The 25,898-nt window shown below is 32.7% G+C and overlaps 1 protein-coding gene across 2 annotated transcripts in view; it reads right to left on the bottom strand.

Moving 5' to 3' along the window:
* LOC125056663 (ras association domain-containing protein 10) overlaps positions 1 to 25,898 on the bottom strand; it is a 103,377-nt gene that overhangs the window by 6,597 nt on the left and 70,882 nt on the right. Inside the window, exons 1-2 of one of the 2 annotated variants that reach the window (XM_047659909.1) lie at positions 22,131 to 22,161; positions 13,112 to 13,170 (exon numbers count right to left, since the gene is read on the bottom strand). The gene's annotated coding sequence lies outside the window, so the exon portion shown is untranslated. Of the gene's footprint in view, positions 1 to 13,111; positions 13,171 to 22,130; positions 22,162 to 25,898 lie in introns of those variants that run through there. The other variant, XM_047659908.1, reaches the window with a different exon arrangement.

The following is a 25,898-nucleotide window of genomic DNA, read 5'->3' as shown; positions in this document are numbered from 1 at the left end:
ACGCTATACAGCTTTTACTGTTATTAATAGAACAATATTTAAACGATTCAAAAGCTTGGCGTACCCCTAATCTACCCCTTCGTAAAACTAAACAAGTCTGAAAGTTCATTAAATCAATACGAGCTAAAATAAAATTCGGTGAAGGCGCGGCAAATGCCAGGGTGGGGTGGGGTTTGCGGAAACACCTAATGGACGTTAGTCACGACACGATAGAACTGGGGAAGTTTAGATTTGCTTTCAAAAACAAAAAAGGAGTGTATTATTGTCAGATTATATAACGTACTGCGTTATTCTTCAGTAGCTAGAATGCTACCGAAGTTATGCTTAATTTTATTATTGAACGAAACAGTAAATTTAGTAAAGAATTTCAAGGTATAGAAAGGAATTTAAGTGTCAATATAAAAAACTATACAATTTCGTAATTATAACAATAGCACATGGAACATGGTGTAATGGTTGCAGCTCCTTACAAACATTGTGTAAAACAAAAAAAAGTGGCGGAGAGTTTATTGCCAGTTCTTCTCTTCCGTTCTACGCCCTTGATTTGAGAACTGGCAGTAAATGTAAAATTAGAAGCATTTAATGTAGGTATATTTATTTTTTGACGTTCATAAGTGTACATTGTGTTACCTGTATGAATAAATATTTTTTTATTATTTTATTTTTTATTTTGCAGACCCAATAATCTCAAAATTACTTATAAAACACCAATTAAACAAGCTGTTTCAACTAAGTTTCTAGGCATAACACTAGACCAAAACCTTACTTGGAAACAACACATCGATATGTATGCGCCTTAATAATTTTGTGTTTGCTTTGAGTCGAACTCGTAAAGGGACTTCCAAAATTATGGCTAAATTATTATTTATATATATATAATTCGTCATGTATAATGTTCCTCCATTGTATTGATGGAATAATCTTTGATATTACCCACCTAATACAAATTTTTAGTCAGTTAAAATTGTGACCAATGTGGTTTCTCGGTTTTTTGCATCAAAAAAAAAACCTTCAAAACGTTTCAAGGTTGGTATTTTCTAGTAGTGTCAGTTCTGTGCCTGACTTTTTGGGTATAAAGCATGGTTTTATCACAATGATTTCCTTCACGTACGAGTGTTAAATGCGCACATAGAAGGTCCATTGTTGCCGGTTCAAACTTCTGACCTCATGGATGAGGAGAATTTCCGAAACGCTACTTGTGTTTGTGTATCTCCCAAATGTCAAAAACATTTTGGATTTTGACGTAAGGGAGTGATAGTCCGTTAAGACTCAGGCATATCACTAATAATATTATTATGTATTTACATATACCTAAAATCAGAACCGAATACGGTCGCAAAAATATAACCTATTTCGGGGAGAGTTTCTTGCCTCCTCAGATACGGGAAATAGAAGCAGTGGACCTGTTTCGAATACGTCTGCGAAGTTTTTTGGTAGACTCTAATGAAATAACTGCGTACGACGGTGGCATGATGAAACTCCTTTAAACCGGATAAATACAAAAATATTAATAGCAATCCTCTTTATATAAAGCACTGTATTAACCATTTAACCATACTGTTTGCGTAATTTTTCCTCGCGGACATTTGCAATATACTATTTGTTAGTTGCCAGATGCTAAACGGAACTCAACAGAAATATAAACGCAATATAAATGTAACAAAATAGCCGGTGGCTAAGTATTATGAAGTGTACACGCTAAGCCTAATTGCCCACGGTAGCAGTAGTGACTTCCTTATGTATCGATGATTTTGAGAACTAGAACTAGAACTATTATATTAAGGATCAAATTCCATTTAAAAATACTACTAAAAGTATTCAATCCTGATAACAAAACTTTTCAGTTATATTTTCTGAGCCATTTTAACAAAATAAGTTGAATGAAAAAGATGCATGCAATGATGAACATGAAACAGACCTTTTATCAGTTCACTCAACGGACAATTATAAACATTATATAATCATACACATAGAATCGTTTACTTAATAGAAGCATAGATATATATTATAAAAGAAAAATTTCAGTAAACATTTGCTCTGATTTTTTTATGTAACGTTTATTAGTATAAGAATCAAATTTACAGTATTTACAATTTTCTTAACCTACATAGTAATAATTAAAATAATGAAAAACTAATAAAAAGAAAATTAAAACAAATCTAAAAAGTTTAGTCCCTGCGGTAGTGTATATTTAACGCTGGCAGCATTTCCTCGCTGTATTGCGATGCTTATTGCTCTGATTGATATAAAATAAAACTTTTTTTAGGTCTGGGCCTCAGATGTCTGTATTTGTGTCATGATAATTTGTCAACTAATAGGCAAGTAGGTGATCAGCCTTCTGTACCTGACACACGCCTTCGACTTTTTGGAAACCGGCTTGCCTAAGGCCACGATGTTTTCCTTCACAGTTCGAGCGAATGTTAGATACGCACATAGAAAGAAAGTCCATTGGTGCACAGCCGGGGATCGAACATATGACCTCAGGGATGAGTCGCACGCTGAAGCCACTTCGCCAACACTGCTCAAGTTGCTCTGCTCTGATTGATATATCGATACATTTATCCCATCACTATGTGTAATAGGTGAATTATCAGTAGCCCATGCTTAGCACAGGCACCTAATTATAGACGGGAACGCCGCGCGGTGAGCGCACGCAAGGACGCTGTTACACACAGGCATAAAGACCGGTGAACAACTTCGAGTGAACGCAGTAGTTGGAATCGTTATTTGCCGTAAGCGATACGCCGTTTCTGTTATTTAATAGATTAATAATAGGTTTTTAAAATACATATGTTTACGTCCAATCTTAGAACTCGAGGTTTGTGTGATGAATACAAGAAACAATAACTATACGATGTTTTTTTTTTTGAAAGGAATCTCGCTGTTGGCCTTAAGGGCCTTTACAGCTCAGCTGGGGCTGTTTTGGCTAGCGTAGCTCGGCCTGAATGGGCGTTTTTTCCGCGACTAGCGCAAGGGCGTCTCCTGTGAGACTCGAACCTCGGCTTGGGCCGTCACGGGGTGAACCATACGATGGTATATATTTCTCAATATATATATATATATTATATGTCGGAACAGTGGCGCTGGTATCAGCTACCATTGTCATTATAATTTAATAATGTCAAAGTCAAATTAGTTCATAACTATTCTGTGGCTTATTTGATTTGCCAATATTAATAGATCTACAACTTAATAGTCTGTGGTAATATCATATTGTCATCTTTATTATTAATGTAGGAGCAATGGTGCGAATGTCAGATGCCATTGTTCCGGCAGATATAAAATGCACTAGAACAACACTAGATGTACGAAAGATTTAAATTTGGCAGAAATGGAGGAGTCGTTAAAAGCGAGTCAAGTTATAATACAATTAGTTTTTCAATTAGTCAATTTTGTATCTATTTTATTTTCTAAATGTTTTGTCCCTGTGGCAGTGTACCTTTAACTTGGCAGCATTTCCTCGCTGTATTACACACACAATACTTATTCATTGGGTGAGGAAAGCACCAGCTCTGGGGTCACCGGTACTATCTACCAGTCCCCAACTTAAATCTTTAAGTAGCACCTGTGCACAAATCTGTGAAGTTCTCTTATATTTAAGCCTTTTATTTTATGTTCTTACAAAACGTTTAAAGAATATCAACGCACATTTACTTTATTAATCAATATAAAGCGGCCTAGGTCACTTCTATAGACAATTATTTAAGTTTCATAAAAGTTTGTCGTTTTTCTGTCCACCAGGAAAGGCATTATAATTATTTAACATAAAAAATTTACGCATAATAAAGAATATTAAGTTACAAAATATTCCTCACTATTAAAAATAAAATTCTTTTCGCTAGGAATTATGAAAGAGTGGTGAACTAGTGATCCGTGTGTTTGATAACAAAAATATGACTTTCAATCTTCGTTCATCTTTACTCGCATCCGTTTGCGTATTAATTATTGTAAAAAGAAAACATTTAAAATTTCAGTTGAGCCTATCTTTGTAAGGTTCAAATTATTTCTTTAAATAAACTATTTAAATCATAAGACATAGATATATAACGTAACGGGCTTTTGTTGTTGGAATATTTAAGATAATTTTTTTTATCATACATTATATAATATGTGTAATTGTGTAACTGTAGCGGTTTTGGCAGCGCACGCCAGAATAGCTCGCAGATGGTAGATTCTTTCCTACTCGATATTTTGGACAATTCACACAATATCTTCATAAAATTTAGTTTATGTGTTATTCTGATGTATAGGCTATATTATTGTAAAGTTTCATTAAAATCCATTCAGTTTTTACGTGAAAGAGTAACAAACATCATTCCATACTTACAAACTTTCACGTTTATATAAGTAGGATTCTAAAGAACTTCTATATACCCTTTCGAGATTGTGTTTATCAATTCTAGACTACTAAAATTGCTTAAGACCTTGCGATCTACAGGGAAGAGGACATTCAAAATTACTCACTCAAAATGCAAATCAGGTGATTAGTTTGATTAATCATCAACGGCTACCAAGAATGGTCTAAATTGCATATTATTTGGCACGGGTCAAATTGATACCTCTTCTAAGAAAGGTATCCTAAACTGTAGTTTAACCCGAGGGCGTTTTAAATGGAAAAAATACGCTTATGTTATTTAAAACTTCTGTACTAACGTTTTAGTACAGTAAAGTGTATTATAATTAAATTTTCAAATTTATATTAAAAACGATAGGGTTAATAGAACCGAATATACGATTTGTCAATAAATAATAATGTATGTCAAGATTTGTATCAGCATGCATGTAAGCATTTGTCATCTGAATATTATGTTTTGAATCAATGACAAATCTATGAAAGATGTGTTTAAATGTATACAAATAGTTTATAAAATTGTACAAAATCTTTACTAAAATTACAGTGACCGTACATACGATATACAATCATTATTTCATTTAAAATGCACTATATAACAATTGAAATAGTAAATCAATCTCTTAACACGCTGTAAGAAATATGTCGAGCATTAATTAATCGATGTGTTCTGTCGTCGAAGATCAATCGAAAGGGTTTTATGTTTTTGAAGTGAAACTTCTTTATCGGGGTTGGAAAAAAATTTAGCGTAACATTTTTTCGTTACGCGTCACATTTTTCCGTTACGCGCCATCTTTTGAAGTGAAACTTCTTTATCGACGTATGGGAGAAATTTTGTAGCAGGTTACGCGCCATGTTGCTTTTTGAAGTCAAACTTCTTTATCGGCGTTGGAAAAAAATTTACACACATTTGTCACATTTTTTCGTTACCACGGTTGATCCGAAGAGATTCGAAGCCATTAGTAACAAAAATATATAATAACGATAACAATGATAGTAATACTAATAATTCTATTACAATTCATGAAATTCTGTAATAATCTTAGTATTACATAGTAGTACAGTAATAAGTTAAAATGAAATAATTGTATTTGTATTCATGTCTATGATAATAAAAGCCTTTTGTTAAACTTTATCTAATTTAACTTTATTTAACGAATTTCTGTAAAGTTGCATATAGTAGATCATTATTCGAAAAATAAGGTCATAAAGAAGTTTCACTTCTCACGTGTGTACACCTAGTACACGCACACATTTTTTTTAATAATCTGTAGTATTAAACTAGTAAAAAAAGAAAAAGTTATTGTATAAATTTATAATTTTAATACTGTATCAATGACAATAAAGATTTAGTTTTTCCATAAAGTAGGTTCTTAAATATACAACGCTTAGTTCACACAAGCATCAGTTAAAGTGTCATTACCCGGTTTTTTTGTTTGATACAGACAATGATGTGAGACTGTACTATCTTTATTATAGATAAGGTAGATTGACGGAAACCGTTTAAGTTTTGAAGCTATTGTTTAATATGTTTGCTTATGATAAGACAGGATTATTTTATTACCTTTAATAAAAGCGAAACATTGAGAGGGTTCGATAAAGCTCATACCACAAAGTTTGCCGATAATATTCAATTTGGAGAGCATCTTTAATAAGTTTCGTCTGTGGGTGGGCGATTTTTCAGGTGGCTCTGTCTACTTTGCAGGTTTTAAATCCACGTTTGAATATCTGATTTAAATGACATGAGTGGTTGGTTGCTCATAGTGGTGGTGTGCAGCAAAAACTGCTTCAAAAAATGCTTAGTTGTGGAACACCGAACGTCCAGGTGATACCGGTGGAATTTCGTATACTGTCTTAACGTCCGATGATGAAACTCAGCTGCAACTCCTCTGAACACTCTCCATGGTAAATGCTGTAGAAGATGCAGAGTGACCCCACATCTCTACGCAAAAAATAATAATCAAAAGCACTTACTAAAGTACTTAAAATTATAAAACGAAGTCTAATAGATAAGTTTAACTAGCAATAGTTAAATAAATCAAAACTTTTCCTTATCACGTTAATACCTGTATTAACATAACTACGCAATTGTTAAGAAAAAGTAACTATGTAACAGTAATTAAGAGAATTGTGATTATGTACGGATCACAGAGACACACGTTACAACAATACCAACTTATGCGGGAATAACTGTCAACTAAATGACTTTGTGTGGGTTAAGTTACAAGAGTAGAAACAAACGAAGGCAATGTCTTATATTACACGCTTTAAATTGGCTTCACCTGTATGTATATAACCGACTCCTTCAGACTCGATTTTGACCCACTTTTAACGGACAGATTTAATTCAAACTTTGCGCACCTGTCAAAGATCGATGACAATGCAATAATCCGAAAAAAATAAAAAAAATTAACTAAAAAATAAAATAAATATAGTTTAAAAAAACTAAAAAACACGCTTTTAAAGCACATCAAACTAAAAAGTGAAAAATATCTCCTAATTTAGGCTGAAAATGGTAATGAACATAAAATACTGGTATTTATTGTGAAAAAGCTTTATGCTTTAAAAGCGTGTTTTTTAGTTTTTTAAACTATATTTATTTTATTTTATAAGTACGTAGCGTTTTATATAGCTATCTTTTGTAGTAGCGTTTTAAGGCATTTTTGCCGCGCACCACCACTATGTGGAAGCTACCCATAGAAGTATTTCCGAACCAATTCGACTTAGGATCCTTCAAAATTGTACCGATTTTAAAATTCCGGCAACGCAATCGCAAGCCAAGAAAGTGTCCATGAATATCTTAACATCAATTGAGCCCCCTGCCCACTTGCCGGCTATAAAAAAGTATCTTATTGTATGATAGGCAAACACAACTATGTTACAGCTATTAGCAGCTCACACAGCCCATGAGCACCGCTTACTAGGAGCGTTAGTGGCCTTAACGCTAAGATTGTTTTTTCTATTAAAAAAAGCTCTATTTTGGTAATTTATAAAATGAAAATACTGAATTAAAAGCGATAGTAAGCGGATACCTACAATTATATCTGTGAAGTTACCGTACAGTTGTGAATCCATTACGTTTCGTATGTGAATCCATTGAATCGTATGTGTAAGTGTATGAGTTGTGTGTGAGTGCAGTCAAAAATCCTATTATTTTAAATCAAAATCAAAGTTTTTATGACACAATTTCAAACCCAACAGTCATTAAAATCGTGAGCTTAGAATAGCACTTCTGTCTTCAACTGTGATCTTTGTATACCGCTACATCTTGTAAATTACATCTCTCGATATGGGAATACATTTAAAAACTCAGGAAGCTTATCCATTGATATACCATGGGAGTCAATCAATGATAGTAGCAATTAAAATGTTTGAATCTCATATGCGATGTGATTTCGTTAGTTATAAAGACTAGTTACAGTTTTGAACCAACTAAAGCTGAAAGCTTTCCAATGTTCTACTAGAGAATAATTAAGTCCTTTCCTAAGGGAAAAGGGGCAGACTGATGTCTTCTATTGTTAAAATATTGCGGATTCTTCACGAACTTTTCTTTCATCTTAAAGCGGGAAAAAAACTTTTTGAAGTTATACTTCTTTAGTCGCGTTATGAAAAATTGATAAGTGTGAAATTTTACGATGCGCGCGCACCGTGACACAAAATTAACAGAATGAAGTTGCCCATGGAAGATGCTACGACATTGGACATAATTTAAAAACAACATTCGAATAATAATAGAATTTATGTTACACTTAATGTAAGAGAATTACAATAAATATTTATTTATTTAATTTTTCAAATGTAAACTGAACTTTTTGACTATAATGACTCCTGGAAACAGTTTTTGATTATTTAATTGTAATTAATTATTTGCTTGCAATCAAAAACTATTTAAAATAATGCCAAAGAAGTATAAGTTCTTACGCGCGTACTTATGTACACGTACCCTTTTTTATGCACCCCTTCAAGTTCACGAGTCATAAGAACGCTCAAAATATTAACAAAAACTACGAGTCCATTTGAAGAACAAATTAATTTATGGTTGCCTGGAAGATATCGCCTTGTAGCGATAAGGCCGTTCCTTCTTGTACTTTAAGTTATCTGAATGTATCAAATATGTAATCTAGTAAATATAATATGTAAATATAATTTTATATGAAAAGTAATGCACACATATAGAAACTCGTTCAGATGTGTGTGATTGTAAAGGGGCTATTCGAAAGTTTATCAAAATGATTTGGAATTTGAACTTCAGTTTATTTACTTTATTCACACTTCGTTCCATTTATACAAAAACAAATGACATAAAAATTATAAGGGATGCAACGGGCGGCCTTATCGCCAAAAAGCAATCTCTTCCAGGCAACCCTAGTAAGGGAAAAACTATAATAAGAAATGTGATGGGCAAAGTGCAAGAAGTGCGTAATCAAACCTTATAACAAATATAGAACCTTAATCTAAAATAAAACAAAAAGTACAGTAAAAAGCTTATCTCACGGATTGATGAATTGCGATGTACATTATCTGTTTTGTAAATTTACTGTGTTTCGTTAACAAATTTCCTAGTAATTTATTCCTAAACCTGTCATTTAAGTTTCTTTTGAATTAAATAATTAGTTAGGTTAATACATAGTTTTTAATGTTAATCCCTATGTACCTATTAGAATTTCAGATCTGCTAAGATGGGGCATAGCACAAACCGGTTGGGAAATACTGATCTACAGCCTCTTACATAATATAACAAAAAAACGTACGACGTTTTATATATTCATGTGACTCTTCTATCTTCTATCTTCAGTCTTCGTTGTTCTGGACCACATTGGGCTGAGGCATCAGGAAATTCACGGGTAATATAACTCCTGTGAATTCTCCCAGTGCCAAGGCCCAACATAGTCCTTGGTAGTCCAAAATCCTGTAGTTTCTTCTCTATTATTGTTCCATAGTTCTTCATGAGACATCCAGTCAAGTAGTTCTAGAATTTAACCCTTACAAGAACATTGTATTAACGTAAATTTATTTATTCATTTTACATGATTTTGTATGAGTGGACAGCGACTTTTATTTTACTTCTAAAAAACAAATCATATAATTATGTCCTTTAAATGGTACGTGGAACAATAGAGCTTTATACGTATCTTAATAATAATATACTATTTAAAAGATTTATTCCTTATTATTTTATACAAACAGTTTTTGAATATCTGTTATAGTATGTTTACTTAACATGACAAGGTTCTATTTATTTACACGCGAAATCCAAAGTAAATAGGTTTGTATCTGTTTCATAATCTGGTGTCAAACTAATAGGCAAGTAGGGGATATGCCTCATGTGACGAAAACTTTTTTTGGTATATGGCAAGTCGGTTTCCTCACGATGTTTTCCTTCACCGTGCGAGCGAATGTTAAATGCGCACATACAAAGAAAGTCCATTGGTGCACAGCCGGGGATCGAACCTACGACCTCAGGGATTAGAGCACGCCGAAGCCACTAGGCCATACTATATTTAACCATTCTTAATATTTCGGTTCGTATTCCCAACGCAATAAACCGCTAATTAACAACTGTTAAACAATTTTCCATTCCAATAAGTACTGTTTAGTTCCCACCATTTTTTACAGTTTTGCAAGTTGGTACACCGCAAATGTCCATTGCTTATTGTTTGCCACCGTTACTAAAATTTACGCGGTTTTATTAAATTCTACGAATTAATTAATTCCAATCTTAAAAAAGGTCGCTATAAAGAGGAAATATTTGCACTTTATGTTTTAGTAAATAAATTACTAGTAGTCCCAATTTTTGATAATCAATTGCAATTCTTTAAAAACCTTTTCAATTCATTTCAAATTCAGTTATAGGAAATTACGACACTCATAATTAAATTCAATACATTTTTGACATATGGTCTTAGCTTTAGGTCTCGACTTTGAAAATTACCCGACAAATAGTTACAATATTCTTAACATACTACAGTGTACCTTCAATGCTAGCATTTCCTCGTTGTATTGCGATACTAATTCGTTGAGCGAGGAAAGCACCAGCTCTGGGGTCACCGGTACTATCGACCAGGCGCCCTGTGCACTTGAACCCACGACCCAAGAGTCTCTACTCCGAAGAGAACTAATTCAAAGTTAGAGGAAAGACTTATTGAGCTGCTTATTATTTTCCACCTACACTGCGGCCGCGCCAGCTTTTGTGCTTGTCCGAGGGAAGTCGGGTCAAATGTGTAGACATAAGTAGCATCCCATACCGAAGCCCGTCCCATCCTCCAAGGGATCAAAGACATTCCATCCGGCCGACAAGTTACATAAACCTATTTAATTAAACAACAGTGGTACAACTACTAGTTCTTAAACGACTTGATGATTTGATATATATACAAATAAGTCTATAAAGGTACACACACATATAAATAACTAAAACACAACATAATAACTTAACATGAAACGCTAAATAATTGTTCACAGACTAGTAAAAATATAGTTATAAGCGTCATAACACTGTTGTTACTTCGGTAACCATGGCAACTTAAACATGTCTGCCTATCAGATTTTGAAAGCAAATTACACGGGTCGATTATTCAAATGTTTTCTGAAGGTTGTGTGTTATTTTTGTATGGAAGCCATTAGTGTAATGGACATTTCAAACACGTCAAAAATACCACACGTGAATAATTTAAGTTCATTTAGTGTAATGTGTGAATATTGTTTACATTCTGTCATTTCGTGGTTTTCGTTGAAAAGAATTTATTTTTGTTTAAAAAAGTAATATATTAAAATAAATGAGTGGCGCTACAACTTTCTTAGGTCTAGATCTCAGATTTCTGTATCTGTTTCATGTAGTCAATCTAATAGGCAAGTACGTGCCTCCTGTGCCTGACACAGGCCGTCGACTTTTAAGGTCTAAAGTCGATTTCCTTACGATGTTTTCCTTCACCGTTCGAGTGAGTTAGTTAGTTACTTATAAATTATTCTAATATTTTTTTTAATTTTCATATAAATACTTCGTCTTAGTCGAGGGGTTGTATATATTTTTATTTGATTAGCCGTATTACAAATACGAGGTTAATTGTAGCAAAAATTCCATGGAAAACAGCATGAAAACCATAAAAATTATCGCACGGTCTTCACATTTATTACATTCTACTAAGCTACATTCGCTTGCATGTGTACTATCTTGATTAGACTATAACATGCGACAGAATTATTAAACTTAATTGTCTTGTTAAGCTTATCTATCTTGTACATACATTTAAAATAAATCTAGTACCATAGAGCTGGTACTTAACATAAGCCTCGTAATTCAGCGAGGAAATGCTTCCAGAGACTATTTCATTCATTTGTTTTTTATTGTACTATTTTAGTTATTTTATTTGAAATGTGTGACAAATTTGAGGAGTACTTTTTAATACTTTTTTATGAAGTAAGTCTAATTCATTCTTTAAATAAGCTTTTTTATAGTTAAGAAATATTTATCAAAACTACTATTACTAACTACTATTCACCATTGAAAATATATAGTAGAAAGAAGAAACTTATGTCATAGACCTAATGAATACCTAATAATATGAAAATATCGAAAAAGAAGTATCAGGGCAACATAATGCGCTAGGCGTTATCTCTATAATGTCTATAAGGCACGGCAAATAAAAGTAATACATTTAATAATGGAAAAAATATATTATATATGTAACCCCTTACGGTAAGGGTGGACTTTTATTAATTCATTTCAGAACGATGATGCAGAGTAGACAAACCAATTAAACAAATTTACACGCCGCCTAAGGTGTGTATTGCGTGACAATCAGGGTGACCCAAAAGGCCGCCCTTTCGTCGCACCCTTGTCCTTTTATACGGTGTCATTGGGGTGACTTAAGGTTATAAAAGGGTAGTGGTTGTTAGGGATAATGATAGAGAGATCACAGATTGTTGGCTGGCTTCGATTTGGCTTTGATTTGAATAGTTTTTATGACTGGCAATTTCTTAGACAATGTCTTTGGAAATGTGTTTAAATTCAAAGTTTTAAGTGCTTAGTTAGCCGTTATAATGCTTTAAAACCCAATGAAAACGTACAAATGTATCTTGAAGAAATCATTACTGCCATACAGAACAAAAATAACAAAATCCAATCAAAACAAAATAAAAACATATATATTTTGAGACATATTCTTCGTTTATGACTACTCTCAATAAAAACTAGTTCGTATTTCAATGCATGCCTTTTACTCGTCACACAAACGTTATTACGAATAATGATTGCATGTTGGATTGCAGATGTTGCTTTTTGTTTGGATCTTGCTTGGTGAAAGGTTAAGCAGATGTATCGATTTCTTAGTAAAAAATTAAGTTAATGTTAATGCGTTTTAACATAGACGCTGCAATAAGCCTTGTACCAAAACAAGATTATTTTTACAAGAGTTTACGTTCTATATAAGTGTGTATATGTGTGTCTTTATGATATTGATTTTTTTTCTCAGGCTTAGGCTTTTTTACTGTGTGTGCTGTTTGTCAAAAGGGTCGACTTTTGGGTCTAAAAAAATCCTGTTTTTATATTTTAAATCACCGCTTACGTTTTATGTACCCATGTACGAAGAGATTAATAAGATAACATTCAGTGTTAGAACGCACGGCCAGCGCTTAGTACGAAGTCCAACATGTTTTAATATTTCTTTAAAAAAATCAATAGTAAATGGTTAGTTCACGTCATGTTTTTAAAAAAGACTATTTAGCATTTGGCTTACTTAAATTCCAAAAATTAATACTTACTTGAAATCTTTCCACTTTAGGATGATCTTAAAGAAACATCCTGGATTAAGCGTAAGTACCTGGAAACAGAGAAAAATATGTATGAATGTTGTTTATTTAGAAAAAACTAAAAGAAAACTACGGTAAGGTATTTAATTTTTTTTTAAATAAATCGTCGTTTTATGTATTTTGTCATGTTGTCAAACTGTCAATCTTAGTTGTTTTATGTTGGTAACTCTCTCTAATTTCTTATGTTGTGATAAATATCTATTTATCAGTATAAATATACTGTATAAAGTTCTTGAATACGTCTGTTTTTCAAACTTAAATATCAAGTGTTGTACAAATTAATTGTCTTTAATAAGATCTGACCGTGCTTATATTACACTTTTTACCCTGGTACTCATTATTTCTTAGGTTGCTGTGACGAAAAGAGACAGAGAGGCTTTTGCGAGGCACTGCTCAAAACTAAGGCTATTTTTGAAATTAAATTGTCTAACATCTTTTATAGATACATTTTTTATAAGCTATGGTAATAGCTTTTTCATATATTTTTTGTCTTTAACGTATCGTTACATATACATTGCTTTATTAGGAATTAATCTTGTATATGTTTGGCTTAAATAAATAAATTATGTGAAATCCTTTTATTTGAATATATAGTTTTTAGCTGACGCATGCAGTTGCGGCCATGGGCTAGTTTTTTAAAGACGCACATTTCGTACATACTTTAAAACGAGTTCATGTAAAGCAAGTTCTCGCTAAAAGTAAGTAATAAATTTGAATGGCTAAAATCCGTTAAACTATCGTCAAGTGTCTGGTTAGGACATAACCACTACTGGTCTACAGTAGCGTCAACAAATATGTTGTATTATTTTGATAATTTGAAAGTGTAACAAAGTTATGTAACAAATTGTAGCATATTTTTATATATTTTATAGCTTTGAATTTTCTTTTAACAGCATTTACATAGCGATTTTAGCTATTAATGGTAAAATAATATTTTTTTATAATTTTTAAGTTAATTCATTACTAAAGTAATATAGGGACGATATCTTGTATATATTCTCATAAAAGAAATAAAAAAAGAAGTGGCACTCCCCTTAAGGGTTGGGACTCCGATTTCTATATCGTTTCGTAACCAATTTTTTTTCTAGCAAGTAGGTGATCACCGAAACACGCCGTCGACTTTTTGTGTCTAAAGCATGCCGGCGTCCTCTCGATGTTTGTTTTCACCGTAACCTAATTGCTCTATATCCCCGACTCTTGTGGCGCGGGACCTTATTATACATACATTTTGTACAAATATTATATATAATAGTATATATATATATATATATATATATCACTATTTCTATTTTATATTCACAGGCGAGTGGGGGCCCGTAGGGTCGCCTCTGCTACGCTTTTGTTGCAGGGACTGACGCACTTCACAATCTTACTGCAGAAATCTTCCAGTTGCGATCTGAAGCTCCTTAATAGAGAGTGTTAAAAGTCTATTGGATACAGTCAGGTTTCGAACATCTGGGATGAAAGTCGCACGCTAAAGCTAGTCTAACACTACTCTCAACAACGAAATTAATCATTACAATTATGTTGCGTCACTAAACGTGTGCGAATTTCATACAGAACTAGGTTATCACGACTCAAACTTCAATATAAAATAAATAGTGCAATTAACTTTATTAATGGTCCTGTTTTGCGCCCAGTACTCGGTAAACGATATATTTAACATTTTTTACTGCCTTCAAACTAATTAAAGCTTATTACGAAAACATATTTTACTATCATTTACTTGTGAATGTCGGTTTTAATATTGTATATTATAAATTGAATATAAATATTGCTCAAATATACTAAATATATTAATAAATTATATCAATGGTGGTGTAAGAAGCTTTCCTCGCTTAATAAGTATCGCAAGCATTAAAGCCCACAGATTATTAAATTTGGTGTAATCTTAAAAAAAAGTCCTAACTCTTTTATACAAAGCTGTATAACAAAAAGATGCTTTTAAATATCAAAGCTTTCATAAGCTGCTAGAATAGTAAGTATTTTTCACTACAGTGGGACCTCATTTGGAGTATGAATTTGACAATTGACTTGTTCGTTTATTCAAAGACAATTTACTCAGGGTGAATGCAGTAAAACGCAAATCAAATGCAATTTCACTCACAAACTAGAAATATAACTGAATATTTTACCGTTAAATTAACATAAAAATTAATTTGACCTCTGTCCAGGTTTGAATTTAATTTAAGCTTGTAAAAGATTAATTTAAACTTACTTAGTTAAGCTCAAAAATATTCAAATACGATAATTATGATAAATTTATCCATTTATTACGGAGTGTTGAATAGATAAATTACTTTTAGATTGCATTGGTATGCTGGTAACATGTAATTTATGTTTCTGCCATTATCTGTAATATAAAATATATAACATATTTTTATCACACCACATTATTTTCTAACATTAAATAGAAAAAAAGTATTTTCGTTAGTAAATTTTATAATAGTTAGTTTTTCATATTTATTTATAGAAACGTCAATAAATATAGGTTTAGGGTTACCAATATGAGTAAACTTTATTTTGATATGAAGCTGTCGAAATTGTTATGCTAATTCTTAACGTGTTAATTAAAATTAAGTACTAATAAATCAATGTCTAGTTTGTCAATTATTTTACATTGTTAACCGTTTTGTAATAGTTATCATGAGTAAGATCTAATCACAGACAAGTGGGTCACCTTGACACTTTTTGTCTTAAGTGAAAATTAAAGAATACTTAATTATAAAGTTACCAATAAATAAAAAGGGCTTGATTATTAAATAAATATTTTTTTTTTATGTAATAGGAGGCAAACGGGCCTGGCCGGGCAAAGTGATACCGCCGCCCATGGACACTCACAATGCCAGAAAGCTCGCAAGTGCGTTGCCGGCCTTTCAAGAATTGGTATTTTTTAAGTAACTTTAAATTTTATTGTTCATTGGTCATCGGGATGCTTTAAATAATAGAGGATTTAATTTTTACTCTATATTAACCACTCGCGTACAACAATAAAATATAAGTGACATAATGATATGTTAAATGCTATGTAACGAATGAATGAAATGTTGAAGAGAGTGCCTACGTCTAGCTAGGAGCGTAATAAAACTAATACAGGCTGAGTGAGAAGATGTACAGCCTTGGCTCAAACAGCACGGTTCAAACAAGCATCCTTTTTATAATATGTTCTAGTTATAAAAATGTTAAAAATAATCAAATAGAATAACATTTATAAAAAATATTATATTTGTCCGTGACACGAATGAATTAATTGGAGCTATTACATAAAATCAGAATTAATTGTCTTGCCATTATAATTACAATAAAGGTTAGATAAAAATTAATTAAAAGTAAAACGCAGTGACCTCAATTTCATGGCATAACCGAAAAGTGGAACAAAAAAGTACTAAACTGGTACAGTACTAACTGGACAACTTAGAAGGTGGATATACCAAATTAAAGAAACAGCAGGTGGTACATGGCAGAGAGTGGTACAGAGGAAAGGCGGGATTTGGAGGAGGCCAAAAAGGGGCACACAGATACCTAAAAGATTGAAATAGAAACGTGTATAATTGTACCTGAAATTGCTATTATTATTATTCATTGTATTTAATCTATATTTTAATTTTATTTTTATTGCAATAGTTCAGACCAGGGCCTTCATAAACCAACCAACAATTGACCTCGGCCATAAACAAAGGCAGACCTCATTTAAAGATGTTTTAACATATTTAATACAGATATTGGATGCAGAAACAGGACAAAAACAGCACAGCACTTGACCTGGTTTTGTTCTATACACTTTATTATTCCGTTCCGTTTTACTATTTTTATTTGTTGTACTATATTCAAAACACTGTTGTATTAGATTTTAAATTGTGTGGCAATCAGAGAAGAAATGTGTTAAAGTTTAGTTTTATTTTGTTATCAAACATTCTAAGACTGTTCCTGTTGTACGAAAAAGAAACTGGTCAGAATGTAAAAGAACAAAGACGTGCTTTGTTCTTTGGAAAGAAGTTAAGAAAAAGAAAGTTGAATATTTCTGACACGGCTAACGTAACACCAACTACGAGCTCCTTGAAGTAATCAATCAAGGCAAAGCAAGTAGAAGACCTGCCTTGCGATTCTGTAACTCACTTTTCGAACTCTTATGGCGGTTTTCGCAGCGGCGGTCGCGCTCAAATCAGTCGTAAAGCAGTCATTTTTTTTTTCACGATTTGGCATTCTGATAAGGAGGGAGCTTGTAGTTTATTGTTTTTTAACTTTATTTTTCTTAACTTCTTTGCAAAGAACAAAACACTTCTTTGCTCTTTTACATTCTGAGCAGTTTTGCAAAACTGAAAACCGCTGTGAGAGTTCGAAAAGTGAGTTACAGAATCGCAAGGCTGGCCGCAGATGCACGTCTTGGTTGAAGAATCTTAGATTCAGTCAAAGCACCGAGTCATTGTTCAGAAGTGCGGCATTCAACATTAAAGTAGCCATGATGACCGCCATCCTTCAAAAAGAGATGGCACTAAATTCATGGGTGAGTTTTCGTGCCTACCCGCAAAGCCGGGAATCGAACTACCCACATTCCATTAACTATGTCGGTTCGGAATATAGAATGTATAATTTATTAAACACTAGACACTTCTATTTACTAGTAAATCTTTATATCCCTTAAAAGGGAATCTCGGTCAGTAAGCGTAACCGTTTAATTTATATTACAAAATCATTTTATTTATGCTCACATGAATGTTCAATGTGATCGTTATCTAAAAATTTATTTCGTATAAAGGCATTTGAAACTCGGTACGCAATACGAGTATTAAAGGAACCGCAAGCGCACCGCGGGTATAAAACATATCGTCATAGTCGTAGAATAGTGACGGATCTGACAAATAGTAAACTTTACAGGGCAGCCATTTCAAAATAATATAATCATGTTAGTTTTTGGCATAACTATTTTAATTCATATTCTGTTATTATGAAAATTGGCATACAAGCAAACAAAGGGGTTTGTTTGAAACAAAATAAAACTTTAATGTAAATTACACAGTTTTCTAGAAAAATCACATGTTTCAAATCAAATCCGTCACTTTGACGACAGATTAATTTGAAATTTAAAACACATGGATTTTTTTATTTAGCCGTAATATTTAGTCAATGTAGTATCCAAATATGATAAAAAGTTGATTTTTTACTTTTTTCAAATCCGACATTGTTCTACGATCATGACGAAATGTATGTTTAACTCAATGTAAAATAGCAATTATCACTATTTTACATTTAATTAAACAATAGCGTCAAAATGCGACGCGACGCGGCGCGTTCATAAACAAATATTGCATCTTCCATAAGAAATACGAAAATTTAAGTTTAACAGAAATTTTTACAAGGAACAGTCCTCAAGGGAGGATCTAAGAGTCACACAGTAGAAGTTACTTTTTTATCGTCCAAATAAGTCTATGTCCAGGGGAGCATGACACCAGATTCTACCTGCTGGTGAATTGTGGTTAAATTAAAATATAATTTAGCCAGTTTTGGATTTACCTGGTGGTGTAGAGCAGACCACAAAAAAGCGTAAACTTACTTACAACAATAGTTAAATTATAATGTAAGTGTTTTGTAGATATTATTGTAAAGTAACATGTTAAAAGGAAGAGACTAGCGGATTATACAGGGAAGCATTTTTGGGGCTAGTGCACTTTCTTTTTAACTAAATGTCATATTTTCTTTCTCACTTTCTTTCTTTTCTTTTTATCTAAATATCTTTTTTTCTTTCTTTCTTCTTTCGTATTTCGCGAAGTATAAATTCTATGTATAATTTCATAAGTTCACCTCCGCCTACATTTGTATAAAACGATTTGTCAATGTTTATGATAGTACAAATTACGATAAGAATTTTAACGAACTTATAAAAGTTATGGCACGTGACAACCTACACAATATAAGGTTTATTGGGTTATATATAAAACTCGAACAATATTAATAAAAATGAGGTTTACGGTATAAAAAGCTTTAGATTTTTCTTTGTACTTTTTTATTAGAATTTGGAGATTATATTATACAAGTTTGTTATATTGAATTAGTGAGTAGTGTTGGCCTAGTGGCTTCTGTGTGCGCATCTCATATTTGTGGTCGTAGGTTCGTTTCCCGGCTGTGCACCAATAGACTTTCTTTTTACGTGCGCATTTAACATTCGCTCGAACGGTGAAAAAATGATGTGCAAAACATCGTAAGAATATTCGCCGTTAAACAGAATTGCCTCTTCCGTGTGTCAGGCACAGGAGGCTGATTACATTGACAAATGATCATAAATCAGATACAGAAATCTGAGGCCCAGACCTAAAAAGGTTAAGTTAAGGTATTAAGTTACTGTAAAATTAGATTAAAAATAATATATTTTTCCAGCTCATTTTTTGTACGATACTTAGTGTATCTAAAGTCCGTAAACGAAAAAAAACCTTTCCAAATATCTTCGGATAACCATTACTAAAATAGGTTACTAAAGATGTTTTTATCTTTAATTTTCTAAATGTGGAAATGGTAATCAAATTTACTATTTTACTAAATCCCCATTACAAAACCTTCGACCGTCGTTATACAAACATTATTTATACACCGTAATTAATTTGATTATGTCATATGGGTGGTGCCAATTATAATTACTCGCTACACGAACTACGCAACAATGTGTCCTCGCAATTTATGAACATTATTTAAAAAGCTTCATAACTTCTGACTTTTTATACTGAAAACGATATACCATAGAACAATAGATAGCGAAACTAATCCTATCGTTTTTGTAAGGAATTTCGAAGTTCCCTCAATATGTTGTGGACCTAGGGACCACGGGGTTTCAAACCCGTTAATAAGTTAGTATTGGGAAGCTACAGAGAGTAGTAGACACCAGTGCAAATTGAAATGTATTATTTTTAGTAGGAAACGAAACTACATAGCACCCGATACCTTGCTTGCATTATACAGTGTACTGCACAATACAGGATTTCTCATTGGCACCCACTTGTACCATCTACCAAAATATAAAATGATATCCTTACGATCACAGATCTCTGGTGTTACGTTCTTAAACAAATTGTTCAATGGTGAAATACAGAACAGTAACCTCTTAGTATTGTCGTCCCTTATTACCTACGCCCTTGATTTGAGAACTGGCAGTAAATGTAAAATTAAAAGCATTTAATGTGTATTTTTTTTTGATAAGTGTACATTGTGTTACCTATATTCATTCCCATGCTTCAAAAACAGAAGAATCTTCCATTCTTTCTATAATCCAATCTAGGAGTTCAGGCTTTTATTTGAATTTTTCGCGAATATAACAGAATAAACTCTATTCAGAGCTTTATTCGGTAGTGGGCTAGTCAATTTAAAAAAGCCCTGTTAAGCGCCTATCTGGTATCGAATCCGCTTTGTGAAGCAAAAAAATACTAGTAAAATCTAAAATTGGATGGGTAATATTTTTTGTAAAATTTATGTTCACCGTAATCGTTACGTAAATCAGAAGAGATATATTGTATCTTATACTGTAAATACATTATACACGATATGGTGTACTTTAGTAAATAAACTCACTGCAAACTATTTATTTTAAATTCGTTACATTAGAAGAAAAACAAATACCATAAATTATTTGGGATGCAACAGGGGATCTCTACGTATTAAGGAAAATACAAAAAAATAAGTGCAAGGTAAGCAAATTAGCAAAAATAAAATTACAAGTAACACTGAAAAATCATGGAATTACCAGCCTCGCGATTCTGTAACTCACTTTTCGAAATCACACAGCGGTTAAAAGGTGGGAGCTTGTAGTTTATTGTTTATCAGAATGCCAAATCATAAAATGACTGCTTCATGACTGATTTGAGAGCGACCGCCGATGCGAAAACCGCTGTGTGAGTTCGAAAAGTGAGTTACAGAATCGCAAGGCAGATTTATAATATTGTCTCCCGTTTGTCAAAATTAATTGTTGACAGGAGTCAGATTTAGCGTGAGTTTCAAGTTCTTGGCATCTTATCACTTTGCGCAGTACACATAAAAATTAAAAAGCTAACCAGAGGTGAGGCATTAAACAAATATCGTGTTGGTTCACGAAGTGTGTTTATTCAGTGTGTGTGCATAGATATTAGATATTTTGTTTGTACATTCACTGTACGAGTAAAGGAAGATATGAAGCTTAGTACTTAAATTAATTATAAAAACATGTTTATTATGCGAGCAGGTTAAGACTTTAAAATCGATCACGTTAAAAAGATTTAAGAAACTAAACCAAATAAAAGTAAAAAGTTTTTGAAAAGTGAGTTTGAGGTGTTACCATTAAAAGGATATTTTTCGGGTATTCAGAAGTAGTCCCCTGCAATAGTATCCAGGGACGTTTTTCCAATACTTATCCTCATTAAAAGGATTACCAGCTCTTAACGTAAAACTTTATCAAAACTTTTTAGGGAATACCAAAACGAAAGCGTTGCTATCTGTATAAAATGTTAAATATCCCCAACTAATTTAACAACTTAAATCTATTTTCTTAGTTTAGTTAAAAAACATATTAATATCTCAATATTACACTTTCTCATTCAAATGTGTGTGACACTAAATGTGTCGACAATGGTTTCATATATACAATATAATATGTAAATACTATAAAGTAGAATGCTTCTTACGAAAAAACTAATGGACTGGAACAAAAATTCTTTCACCATTAAAATTCTACATTATACAGGCAATTAAATTTCAAAATATTGAAAAAGGATCTTGATTTGCAAAGTTGAGACATTCCTCTAGTACAATATAAAAAAAATACACGTTATGATAGGACATATAATTTAGAAGTACAAATGTACCGTTTATAACTGATAAACGCGAAATAATGCGACGTTTTGAGCGATTTAAAGTCGTGGCTAATATCTCGATTTAAATTCGTACTCGCGATAACCAAAAGACCAGAAATTTTCAAAATTAAAGGGTTTTATTGCTATATAAGAAGCCTACTCACGGGTCCCATGGTGCTGCTCCCTCGCCGCTTGCCACAAGAATGGTACGTGGTATTCGCTCATGGGTTTCTCCAACCCTCAGTGGGGTACCACCACCAGATTTCGAACCCCATTACGCATGCGTATGGGTGGGGCAAATTATTGATCCCAGGACCCCATTTTCTATGATGGCCCGATAAGAAGCACGAGGTAGACAAATTAGTATGGGGTGGTGATTCGTATAGGTATTAATTATGTATGTAGTAGAATGATTGATAGAATTCGTTCTATGACACGATGGTACGTTTTCAAGAACAATCGAATTAATCGATTTATTTTGGGGCTTTTTTACGAAATTGTTAAAATACTACTGGTGATTTCGGACTAGATAGGAAGTTTAAAGACTGATGGGGCATTTATTCTGCATCTCTTTCATCTATCACAGCAACGGAAGAAAATGACGGTCAAAATTTTTAATTGATAATTGTGCCTTAACTTTTGCCTGTTTTCAAAGCCATGTTATTACTTTATTTTATTTTATAATCCACATGTATTCAAATGTCATATTTCACACAATGCTCAGAGGCGATGAGAACTTGGAGAAACTGATCGTGGTTACCATGGAAGGCAAAAGATGACATGGCCGTTCACCAGCTGGACGTCCTCAAAACTATATGTAATTAGATACACAGAGACTCCAGATGTTTCTTTGCTGACCACTAGACATGAGCTATCGACTGAAGAATGAGATTTAGAAATAGAGAAAACCCACGGAATATATATTTTATTAATAACTCAGTACTTTCTGAATACTTATTTGATAAAGTACACCACATAATATATAATACATTCTAAAATGAATGACAATATTTAACAAAAAAATACAAAAATATTACACTTACAAAGAAAGAAGAAAATCCTACAAATTTTAGTTTTTACTTAGAACTTAAAAGTACTTTTTCGTCCTATGTACCCATTAGGCGCTTTGTTAAAAATTGATCAGCCCACTACTGAATATATCTGAATAAATAGAGTTCATTCTCCTATTCGTGAAGAATTCGAAAGTACCTGAACTCCTAGGTTGGATTTTACAGAATTCTATGCCGGAATTTGTATGGAATTATGGATGTAGTTGAATCCTTTAGCAACTTCAAAGCAGCCAAATTGTAGTTTAGCATGTGATCCTCGCTGATGTGTGTTAAATCGTGATTGCTTTCTAGACACAATGAACACAGGCTGGAATAAGGAAAACATCGTGAATATAGGGAGTGTCACATGTCGCACACTATATAAAAGTTAAAAAAAAAATCAGTGGCGCAACAACCTCTTTCTTGATCATTTTTAAATCTAATTGGCAAGTAGGTGATCAGCCTCCATTCCAAACACGCTGTCGACTTGATGGGTCTAAACATGTCGGTCTCCTCACGATGTTTTCCTTCACCGTTCGAGCAAATGTTAAATGCGCACATAGAAAGATAATCCATTGGTGCAGAGCCGGGGATCGAACCTCCGACCTAAGGGATGAGAATCGCACGCTAAAGCCACTAGGCTTTAACAAAAATTAATAAAACGAATGAAATATATGTCCACCCCATTACGTTACGGTACAAAAATAATTACTAGGTTTTTAAAATCAATAGACCCATACGTCGTTACAAGATAACAATCAAAGCGCAATGCAGTATATTGTTCTCTGAATTGCTTTTAAAATTATACTTAAAGTTAGACTTACATTTTTTTAATGAATACGTGTATTCAATTTGTATAATTCCATTTATTCTGTGGTTAATTTTAAACGCATATAAAGAATTGTAAATGAGACAAAAAATACGGAATTTTCTTATTCATTCACCTGAATCGGATAGCTTTGATCTTGGATTTCATTAATTAATTAACAATGTAATAATTGTTTTAATGGTTGTAATGGAACTAAAGAATGTTTGTTGTAATTACCAAATCGGATGTGGTTTAACATGATAGTTCTTTTTATAAGTTACTAAAGTGTAATTAGGGACAACAAATTGTCTTTCGACACATTGTTTCCAACTCCTCTTGAGCATTTTTGGATATGTAACACGCAAATACCTTTGTTGATCTGTGATTTTTTTTTAATTGTCTCTATACACCATTTAACATTACGAACTAACCCAACCTTTTTTGTGCCATGCCCCACCTTAGCCTATCTTATTTCCCACGAAATCTAACAGAATTTGTTATATTAAAAAAAATCGTTCACTTAGAAACGTAAATGATAGGTTTTAGGAAGAAATTATAAGGAAATTGTTAACGAAACACCGTAATTAAATAGAAAAACTGCAATTCAAATTCCAAATAACTTTAATACATTTTCGAATAGCTTAGCAATCCAATTGCCCCTTGTGGGGTTTGACCCCACGTTAGGAAACACTGATCTAGTCCTACTTAAGACTATTATGAATTAAAAACTAACCTACTTTACTAAAAAGGATATAATCTGTGATCGTGTGTTCGTAATAATCTGTGTAAATAGGTGGAGAATGATTGCATTGTAGTGATACTCTTGTAGGACAATGAGGGATCAAAGAAGAATAGATTTGCATTTACAACAAGTTACTAAAAATTCATGCCAATGATTCAATCGTATTAAATTTTATTACTATTATTTTTAAAATACCAATATGTTGTATTATTATGAATTAAATTAAGATAAATACGTGTTGTTTAACCGTTCAGTAAAGTCCTTGAGTCTCCCAGGCTACCTGAAACACCGTATAAAGTGCGCACCTGTTAATTAAGAATGTAAATAATAATTACTCTTAAGTTTTAATTAACCATTCACATTTTCTTTTAGCCCACGAAAAACACATGAATACAGCCTTAAAATCCTTTGTTGCGTATACTATTTCTACCTTTTAATTATAATTTAAAATAAACGAGTGTTGGTTGTGTGTAACTGTGCACCAATGGACGATCTGTCTTTATAACAAAAAAATCAGTGGCGCTACAACCTTTTAAGATTGTAATTTGACGGTTTCAATTCGATAGATTACAACCTATATATATATAAATCTCCTTTGTAAATAAAAAATATATAGATCTCCCTATATATTTATATATATATATATATAGGGAGATCTATATATTTTTATACTCTGTGATAGGGACCAGTTAATAAGAGGGAGCAGTTCAGTGCCTGGTGCATCAGATGCGAGGCAGCTCCAACAACGTATTGCACATGAAAGACATGGACTATCCTTATTTACGATAATTATATAATTATCCTAAAATATAATTAATGTACTTATTTAATATAAATTTATTATTATTTAGGAAAGAGTTTAACATTACGAACGCGTGGGAACCGGACAGTTTATTATGTAGAACAGTTGTATTTTACCGTATTCTTAATTTTTTTATGTTATAGGAGGCAAACGGGCAGGAGGCTCACCTCATGTTAAGTGAGACCGCCGCCCATTGACACACACATTGCCAGAAGGCTCGCAAGTGCGTTGACGGCTTTTTAAGAATTGCTACGCTCTTTTCGTGAAGGACCCTAAATCGATTTGGTTCGGAAATACTTCTTATTTTTACCGACTTAAATTGAAGTACGATACTTGTGAAGTACTATGTGACGTTGTATTTTGTACTTATAAAATAAAAAAAAAAATTATTCAAGTACTCAAGGAGGTCGTGTATTATATATATTATGTCTCCATGGCTTTTAAACCGACTATATGTGGTGATTTTGGTGGTACTTTTCAGAGCCACTATTGATTGAAAAGCATCTTTTAAATGTCTGCCGAGTTCAGTCC

The sequence above is a fragment of the Pieris napi genome, chromosome 15 (genome assembly GCF_905475465.1).
Source record: "Pieris napi chromosome 15, ilPieNapi1.2, whole genome shotgun sequence".
NCBI classification, from domain to species: domain Eukaryota; kingdom Metazoa; phylum Arthropoda; class Insecta; order Lepidoptera; family Pieridae; genus Pieris; species Pieris napi.
This window is presented reverse-complemented; position numbering and strand designations above follow the sequence as displayed.